Here is a 9846-nt window from a genome sequence, read left to right as displayed (position 1 = left end):
GAAACCCCTTGGGATCAAAGCGGGGTGCAATCAATTAATGGGAATATGCTTGTCACATGCCCTCGATTCCCTCGTGCTGATGCAACGATGAAGAGCGATACAAGAGAGCTGTTGGACCAGGGCCTTTTTCCGATACGTCAATGTGCAATCAAATGATCGCAGCGATGCTGTATCTTTTGCGACAAAAATCCATCGCTTGTGAAGTCGCAATATGCTTTTGACTACGCTACAGCGCTGCTGTTGGGCTGAAACCGGCCCCAAAACGCTGGCAGGGAAATTTAATCGGCGTCGCTTTTCGAAAATCAGCAGCGTATCCACGCAACACCAGCCCACGAGCTCTCTCTCTCTCTCTCTCTCTCTCTCGCACGCACACACACGCACACAAAAAGGCGCGCATAATAACTCGTCGAAAATTGTCTTTTGTTCGGCCAGCCATTTCCGCGCCGTTTGCATTAATTTATATCAATTCTAAGCGCTAAAGTGCAAACTTATGGACGAAATTCTACCAATATTGCTACCGCTCTCGCTCTCACCCGCAGGGTGGTTCGCTTTCTCGCTCCCTCGCACGGCACAAGCCTCGGGAAGCCTGTGGCGCGCAGCGTTCGGGTGACCGTAACGTAATCACTTCCAATTTTACTACCATTCGCGCTTCTCCCTCGCCCTTTAGCAGAAGCCCAGGGTGTGTGCGTGTGTGTGTGTTTCTCGGGGCCATCCATGCACGCACGTACTCTGGGGGGGGTCGAACGCTGGGTCGTAGTTCCGTCTCATTTGTGCGCCCTTGCAAGAGGCCACTGATCAAAAGAGAACCGATTTTCTGTGAGAGCGTGCCAAGAATATGGCGTGTATGGGCAACGACACCAAGCGACGGCGAGATGTCACCGTGACTCCTCTTATCCATCCCTCGTCTACGCTTTTCCCTTGCTCTTGGGCTGTCCTTTTGCCTGAACGATGCTACGAAGGGGGAAGTGATTGAATGTGTTTTTTTTTTCGTATTCGTAACTTTCTGCTGATAGTTGCAAAATAGAAGTGCGAAGGGAGTGCAGGGAACACGTAAGGAACCATTTTGCGAATAAGACACCGTGCGGATGCACGTTCATTTCAAACATCCGGTGGCCGGTAATCCCGGTGTCGGTTGTAATCCAGTTTGCTGCTGTACTAAATGATGAATGTAGATTTGCTGGAAGATTGAAGTGAACCGTGCGAGCTATTATATGCTGCGAGCCAACACAAACTGTACGCAAATACGAACCGAAGCTCTCGACAGCAGTCGTGGCCGAGCGGTTAAGGCGTCTGACTAGAAATCAGATTCCCTCTGGGAGCGTAGGTTCGAATCCTACCGACTGCGAGAATGAATGCAGGAAGGAAAATCTCCTTTTTTTGTGAAAAATAATACTACACGCTTAACCTTCTCTCTGTTGTTGAGTAGGGGATTGTGATTCTTTTTTTCTGTTACCCAGTAAAAAATACCATTCTTGAGCGTTCATCAGGCGCCGGCTTTCCAGTCCATCAGATCGGGGGGCTTCCACGAGCCGTGCGTAGCAGTTCGAGGAAACCCAAAAATCAACAAAAATCCTTGAACTTTGTCTCTCGCTCGCACGACCACGACACACCACGGCTTCGCTTGTCTCGCTCTCGCACATGCTCGCTTTCGCTCTTCTCTGCGGACGCCCTCTGACGGTTGGGATGGAAACCGCGTATCCGAAGTAGTGCGAGAGACCCTCCTCTCCCACCCCACCACAACCTATCGCATCCACGGGAGACTGAGCGAAGAAAACGCGCACCCGTGGAGGAGTAGGCGCAAAGTAGGCGTAAAGCTGCTACACTCGCGACGCGAAATAATGGACCCAAAGGGGCAGCCTTTCCATCGCCAGCGAACCGTCAAGCGCCACTGGCAGTGAGAGAGTGACCGAGAGAGCACACCACCATATGCCCGGGGGGTTTTCTCTCTCTCTCTCGCACACACATACTCTGCATGCCACAGCGTGTGCCTACGGGTGCGTGTGTGAGCACATTGCTAGGAAAGCCAGTCGACGCTGACAGCAGCGCGCGGCGGCGGCGAGGGCGACGGCGGCTTCTCGTCGTTCGTTTCTCTTCCTCATTTGCTTAACGATTACGTGACCTACCGAAATTATGTGACTTCGTGGCAATAAATGCCCCCCCCCCCCGCCTCTCCCTTTCCTCTCGCTGCCCTCATACCCTGCCGTACAACTCGCGGCGCTGTTCTTTTCGCCGTTTCGACGGGCTTTTTGGCGGGTGAATCGCAAAAGCCAGCTTTTATCAGCGGTATTACGCGTGCTCTTTCAGCAACAGCAGCACATGCACCCCCCCCCCACCTCCCACCTACCTTCCCGCTCCGCCCATTTTGATTCGGATGATTAGTTTAGCTTTAGTGTGTTTAGTGCTCGCGCTCTTGTTCTCTTTTCGCACAAAACGCAACGCCACCCTGCCGCTGATGGAAAAATCGGGAAAATTGGTCTACGTGAGGGGTTGCCCTGGGCAACCGTAGTGACTGTGGAAGACCAGCAGAGACTCGGCTACGCATTCCGATCAACATTTCACGCCGCAAAACCGTCAACTACCGGTCGTAGTAGGCGTGCGCTCGCTCTGGTGGCTCTGGTGGAAAATGAAACACCACACGCGGAAGACTCGTGGGCTTCCGGACGCTCATCGATTTTCACCCTCTAGCTCGAGGACGAAGAGGTCCAGTCGTGTGAGGTTCGCAGTGTGTTTTATTGGAATTTAATTTGCAACCGGATCGGGCGGGAGAAGGCCACCATTGGCGGCTCGCACGCATCCACCTTGTGTCCCCCTGGGGAGGGAATGTTCACCAAGGTCTGCTCCACCAAATGGTGTGTCTTTATCTCGTCGTCACCCAGCAAGCACACCTGCTAATGTGTCCGACCCATACGCCAGCAGTGCAGTAGCCACACAAACACGCGCGCGCGCGCATGTTCCTCCTCGTAGCTGCTTCAAACCTCTACAGCAAGTCCAGCGCCCGGCGACCGGTGGTCCGAAAACTTTCCCTTCGCGGTCACATCGGTTGGCTTTTCCCGAGCGCATACGGCGCTTTTCCTTTTGCTGTCTCACTTGGCGTATGGTTTTCGAATCCGAGCTCGCTTCGTCAAGCGCTCGATGATGGGGTGGCGTTTGGATGAAGCGGGTGGTAGCTAGCTTACCACCCACAGGTCCAACCCTCGGGGCTTTGGGGGAGACCACCGATCCAGCCAGCTCGCGGCATATTTATTTGGCCTGGTTTTCGGGCGGTTTGGTAGGTCGCCGCCGCCGCCACCACGTCGTGTTGAGCGCGCCCCGATCGCTTGCGCTTATCTCGCGGAACGTGGTGTTTCGTTTTGCGCCCTTATTTTTTTGCGCGTTCTATTAGAAGGGTGTTTTGTTGTTGCTGTGTGTGTGTTTTAAACACCTTGATTAATGTGTTTCGCACTTTCTTGTAGCCAGCGCAGAAAGGTGCAATACTTGGCGCTGGTTGCATGAGACCGACCAATTGGCCAACTTGTCACCATCGATCTCGAATGTCCTGTCTGATGGGGACTCCCCCATCGAAAAGCTGAAAGAATGTCGCCTGCAAGGACAAAAAGGGAAAGGACTCGTGGGTGGATTGCTTGGAAAATGACTTTTTAAAAGGTTGCCCGGAAAGGTTAAGCAAACAAAACGGCGGGGCACATCTTTTTGCCGTGGTGTGGAAGGGAGTGAAATTTTGCATGCCAATGCTAGGAAGAGACGAGGGATCGACACAAGCATAGTGTGATTCCATTTTCCTATGTGCTTGTATAAGCTGTTTTCCTACGTTTGCTTCGTATCGCGTTATGGAGATTTAATTACGCAGCAGCACGGACAAGACCTGAGGTCGACGAGTGCCGGAAAGAAGGCCTTTCATTCCCGTTTCCTTGCCGGGCTAATATTTCTGTCAAAGTGGCTACCCACCACCACCACGCATCCGTTCGCAGCCCCCGTGTGTTGACGTAATTCAACGTCATCATCGTCATTGCCAGCGGAAAGGCCGCTCGGAAACCATCGTTTTGTCGTTCGATGGTACATTCGAATAGCATAACAGCACGAAACTGTACGCAAATGAAGACTGCAAAGGTATGCTGTCAGGGGTTTTGTATGCGTTTGTGAAGCCTGCCGTCACCAAGCAGTCGTGGCCGAGCGGTTAAGGCGTCTGACTAGAAATCAGATTCCCTCTGGGAGCGTAGGTTCGAATCCTACCGGCTGCGAAAACTACTATCTCTTTTTTTATTTTGTAGTGTTTCATTTTCGGTGTACCAGGTATATTGTACAGCGGTTGATAGATATCTCTTATATGACTATCTATTGCTGTGCGTGATCTATCGTTTTGTAGAGCTTTTGGGCATCAATTGGATAATTGTTTCAAATTAGATTGGCTTTGATTTCCATCCATTCGTGGCAAACATCGCTTCGTAAGCCCTCGCGGAAGTGCATTGTACGAAAAACGGTAGTAATCATTCCCATTACTAGCGCTGTGTTCGCACTCGCACCAAATTATGACCATTGTGTGCTGGCTTGACTGGCCACCTCGTACACGCCCCCGGGCGATCAATTACTTTGGCCAATTACATCGCACCGGGCTCCCGGTCACAGGTGGACTTTTCGCCAACGTCACCTTCAAGTGATCAGCAGCTAGTTCCCCCCCCCCCCCTCTCCTACCCCCTCCTTCATCCCACTGGGCGAAGGAACGAGACCCTTTGTGTGCGAGCGCGCGTGCACTCACTATCATTATTTTACCTTTTTCTGCGTGATTAAAACCCAAACTTAGCCAGAGCATAAACAGAAGCGCAACCACGGTACCGTGGTGGTAGCAAACAAAAAAAACCCTTTCGTCGGGTTGGTCGAGAGTTAAGGCCCGGGGGAGGGGGTGGCAGAGTCACTCGCCACACACAAGGGCGTCTCGGCGTGTTCAGCGAATGGTTCGTCGCGTCATCAAACAGAATTACCCTCGCTCGCGCGGCGGTTTTCCCATTTCTGCACGGTCTCGCCAATGCAACGAAACGCTGCCCAATGCGGGTTGGAAGCGGGAAGTGAGCTGGGTGGAAGGGTGCGCGCGCGCGCGTGCGAATTCCGTCACCCACGGGCGGCAGGAATTCCCCGTCACGCATACAACTACAAGCGCGCCCCGGTCCGTCGCAGAATCACCTGTGTGTGCAAGGTGCGTTGCTGCGGAAAAAAAGGGTCGAGGGACGAAAGCCGCGCTCAGCTGGTTTCGTGTGTGTGTGTGTGTGTGTGTGTGTGTGTAAGTCACGCTCGCACACCATCAAATCACACGGCAGTGGTTGTGTGCGTGGTGTGAGTGACGCTTGGTGGCGTTGTGTGCGTGTTTCGCTTGCTTCGCTCAGCTGATTTTTGGTGAGTGTCGCGTGAGTGCTCCGTGAGTGCCACACACGGTGGTAACAATAGCAAACAGCAACAGAGCACGATTTACGAGCCTTTACGTCCGCCCTTCAACCCTCCCCCATCCATTCATCCTCCCTCCCCCGCCCGACCTGACCAAGGGTGCACCCTGTGTCGCTCCGTTTCTAATGCACCACGCGACGAGGGCCACAGAGATCGTTCGATGGTGTTTTTTTTTTGTGTATGCTCAAACGTTTTTCAATTCTCTTTACCTACCCCCCTGTCTGCTCGTCCGTGATGTGGTCCGCAGGGTCCTTCTCATCCTCTTTAGGATCCCCCCCCCCCCCCCGATGGCCTTGAGCCAAAACGGAGCCCGAGGGAAACGAGTACGCAAATGATGAAATTTGCCAATAAACCGTCACTTCCCGTGGTTGGCGGTGGCCCGCGTTTGAGCATACGGTGGTTCCCAAATGCACCTTTCGAACCATCGACCATCAATGGATTGTGATAACAGGTTTTTTTAAGGGTGAACCTGACGGAAGGCAACTAATCGACAAATCGCGGCACACACAACCCGCGAACAAAGAGGGAAAACGGGCGCTGTCAAACAATTCACGCCGCAAAAATCGCTTCCAAACAAGCAGCTATTTCTAAGGGAAGCAAGAATCGGGTGGTCCAAGACAGCGGGATGAAGCGGGTGACCTGGACACACAACGAGACGACACGCCGGTGGATTTTCCTTTCTTTGTCGCTTTTCAGCGCCCCTACCAAATGACACCGTTTCCGAGTGCTCATTTATGCTCCCTGTTTGTCGCTGTCTCGCTCACTCGTGCACCCGTTCTCGCGTTCTCGTTTTTTGTCTCTCTCTCTCTCGCTCTCTCTTGCTCGCTCGTTGCTCACTCAATCGTGCGCTCTCGCTCGTACGCACCATCGTCGGTTGCTCTCACTCATAGCGACCATTTCGCTCTCGTTTCGAGCGGACACTCTGACGTAGCAGTCAGTCCTCTCAGCACTCCCCCACCCCACCCCACCCCACCCATTCAATGCTTTCCACCCTTTCCAACAGGCTCTCCCACCCAGCGGGGTGGTTCCATCAGCCTAGTAACGGTGTGCACAACTTTGTAACTTTCACCTTCACCTCGTTGTTCTTCGAACGCAACCCGCGTGAAGGCGAACCAGCCGATGATGAGGGGGGGGGGGGGGGATGGATGGATGGATGGATGTGGGGGTAGGTGACGATGACAAATAACGGATCTGGTCGTGGGTGTGGGGGTTGTCGGGTGGTTGTCGGAAAATTTTCATTAATTTTCACCCCAAACCACCACCGACGGCTGCAACTGTATTAAGCGCTTGGGCGATGGGAAAATTCCCTTCAAGGATCGTCGAAGGATGGCGATTGCCAAACGCCCCTCAGAAAGGGGGTTGGTTGTGTGTGTTGGTCGCTGCCGCTGCTGCTGCTGCTGCTGCAAAAATAAAAAGCACCGGCGACCGGCGAGATGTGGTTTTAATTTCTGGCTCGTGGAATGACGAAACAAAAAAGAAAAGAAACAACCAGTAAAGGATTCGTTGAGTTGATCTCGAAGTAGGCTTTGCTTTCGCGCATGGGCGCGATTCTGTCTTGCCGTCTTGCCGTTTGTTCGAACATTTTCGAGGTTAGGCTAACCCACGACGCTTGGGGCTCACTTTTCACCGGCGTAGCGGTAGCGGAACATTTGGGGAAAAAAAAACATGAAACCTCCCCCGCCGGAGTCCGAAGCACGCAAAAACAGGCTCATCCGTGACGGAGGAAAACGCACCGAACGCGCGAGTCTACGCGCGCCAACGGTTCCATCATCAAACGGGCGCACATTTTCCCAGCCGTAAAAAAAACGGGCACTTTTCCTCCGTTTTCTTTCACCGCGGGTGTAACGGTTTGTGTGGAGGAGTTTACGATTTTCAGCGCCATTCGCCCCGAGGCGAGGTGGATTTAAAGCGGCGCTCTTAAATCTTTTACATTCTCAAACTAAATTACCACCCGTGCGAGGCTCGCGTTGCTCGTGGGTAGAATAAATCGATGCCGGTTAATTCTGCTCTATCTCGTTTGCTTGCAAGCGAATGTTTTGTTGTCGGGTGGGGTTTTTTTCTTCATTGGGCCCTGACACAACCACAACACCCTGATCGGGAAACGCACGGTGAAGCTTCGATTGCAGCAGTATTGTAACGCTATATTTTCTCGCTTTCCATTGCAGGCTTTTTGACCATCGCCGATCGACCGAACGCCAGCAAAACGTGAGTAAACCCTTCACCATCGACGGCGTTCGCAATGTGAGCTTATGACAATAGCAATATATTCCAAAAACTTCATCTAAGCAGGCCGTTTCTCTCGCTTTCCCGCGTGGGCTTTCGTGAGGGAGCTTTTTTTTTCGCTCGTGCGCGCTCGAAAGGATTAAATTTTTACCCCCTCCCCCTTAAACACGGTCGAGAGCTGTGCTGTGTGGCTGTTTCATTTCGGATGGAAATGTGGCCCATTCAAACTGCGCTGCGCCACAGACAGCAGGGGCATCTTCATTTATTTAACTTCTTTTTTTTTTCATTATTATTACGCTCATTCGGACGCCTTTTAACCTGAACCGGTACACCATCTCATCAACCCGATCGACCATTTGTTTGGTTAGGCACGGTTTTGGTGGTGGGTTTTTTTTCCTTCAGTTTTTTTTTGCTCTTCCTCATCTCTTCGCGTCCCATCGGCTCGTTTCACGCTTCGTCGTCACGATTTTCTCCCACCAAAAGAACTCCCGAAAAGAGAGAGAAAAAAAACAGACACCCGCGAAAGAATGGGACCGGCACACGGACTGACCTCCATTCGCGTCGACGGCTAAGCCCTCGCGAAGAGAACCCGCGATACGTAATCAACCCCCAACCCCGTTCGAGCCCAAAAGGGAAAAGACAGGCCGGTGAAAAAACGAAATAACCCTACCGGTGGAGATTAGTGATGAAAAATTGTTGCTCCATCTCGAATGGGGCTTCCTTTTGGAGGACGCCCGATTTTTCGTCAATGGTAGCAGCATCGCACACGTGACGAATCGGAAACCGTACCACATCTCGCACTCTCTCTCTCTCTCTCTCTCTCTTTCTCATGGAGGTCAGACCGGATGGAAGGCAGACCTCCCCCGGCCAGCCAGCTCCCTTTTGGGGCAGGTGCGTTCTTGACCCTCTGGGCGATCGAGTGCGATCGAGAACAGAGAACTGAACTGCGAGCGCGCCTCGATCGATGGGAAAACCATCTCAAATATATGCCAGGCTGGCCAGGCTGTTTGCGGCTTCCCCTTGCCAGACTTAGGCCCTCGTGGGACGCGCACCGGCGGAGTTGGGAATTTCATTGATCTCTCTCTCTCTCACGTGTGTGCCTTCTTTACCGTGTGGCTTTTTTTCACTGCCATTGGTACACGGGCACACATACAGCGAAGGAAGCGGCATGTGTGTGTGTGTTGGTTGGTGCCGGTGTCGGGCTTTCCAGGAATTTTCCGCCAACCTCCGGGAGGGTCGAATTTGTCGAAACACACATACAACACCATTCGGGAAGTGGTACACCACGGGCGTCAGTGCCCCCGCATTCTTTCACCGACGCAGGGTGGGCTGAAGGTAGGTGTTGGAGGTGGGAATGCGCCTTGGTCAGGAGAACGATTAATTATGTGGCTGTAGGTTGGTTTTTGAGCGGGCTATTGCTTGCCTTGCATATGCCGTCTGTGTAACCCTGTGATCAGATTGATCTGAATTTCGACACCTACACGATCTCAGACGTGATGGGTGGGTGGGAGGCAAGAGGTCCCCGGTCCACCGGGGAGGAATGACCGGGGAGGAGTTTTTTGATGTTGTGCCACCTTAAGGAGTGCAAATTTGGTGCGTTGCATGATGGCCCGCGAGAAGGAGGAGATCCTCTTTGCGTTGCGAAGCGTTTTTGTTTGCCGGAAATCGTCGTAGGGCTTTCCAACCGAACATATAATGACCATAATGAAGCAGAAGCATTTCGCTACAGCCCCCACTTGCCCGAATTTAGGGGTTTACCGGCGTCTAATAACAATAATAGGTAATCTGTGACCGCCTGCATCCGACGCGGGCCGAATGGGACCAATAATCGATGGCACAAGTTTTAGCAAAACCGTTCGCTGAACCACCGCATTTTGGGTGCTCTGGCGCCTTCCCAGAGGAAGCTTTACGACAGGCCAGACCCTGGACGACCCTGCGCCCATTCGCTGAGGTCCTCGCTCGGTGTGTCTTAAGTCGGATTTAATGACTGGGGCTTTAAAGGGCTTCCAACGGGCGCTTGCTTTCATCTTGACCGTCCACGTCGTGACCGATGGTTGGGTGTTTTTTGTTGTTGCTGCTGTGTCCAATGTTTCAGTTCCACGCCAAAAGGACCACCCAGCAGCGAGCTGGCAGGATGCGCTCGATGAAACCCCGAGGGCCAGGATGCGTCCGATGGAGCGAGAATCGGCAGTC

At 52.8% G+C, this 9846-nt stretch overlaps 2 non-coding genes across 2 annotated transcripts; both read left to right on the top strand.

The window, feature by feature from the left end:
• The first annotated feature begins 1263 nt into the window (after positions 1-1263).
• Trnas-aga (transfer RNA serine (anticodon AGA)) lies at positions 1264-1345 on the top strand. Its single transcript has one exon. It is a non-coding gene; the product is annotated as a tRNA-Ser (tRNA).
• A 2808-nt stretch (positions 1346-4153) lies between these two features.
• Positions 4154-4235, top strand: Trnas-aga (transfer RNA serine (anticodon AGA)). The gene has a single exon. It is a non-coding gene; the product is annotated as a tRNA-Ser (tRNA).
• The last annotated feature ends 5611 nt before the right edge of the window (positions 4236-9846 follow it).

This window comes from Anopheles nili, chromosome 2 (assembly GCF_943737925.1).
Source record: "Anopheles nili chromosome 2, idAnoNiliSN_F5_01, whole genome shotgun sequence".
In the NCBI taxonomy this organism is placed as follows: Eukaryota; Metazoa; Arthropoda; class Insecta; order Diptera; family Culicidae; genus Anopheles; species Anopheles nili.
This window is presented reverse-complemented; position numbering and strand designations above follow the sequence as displayed.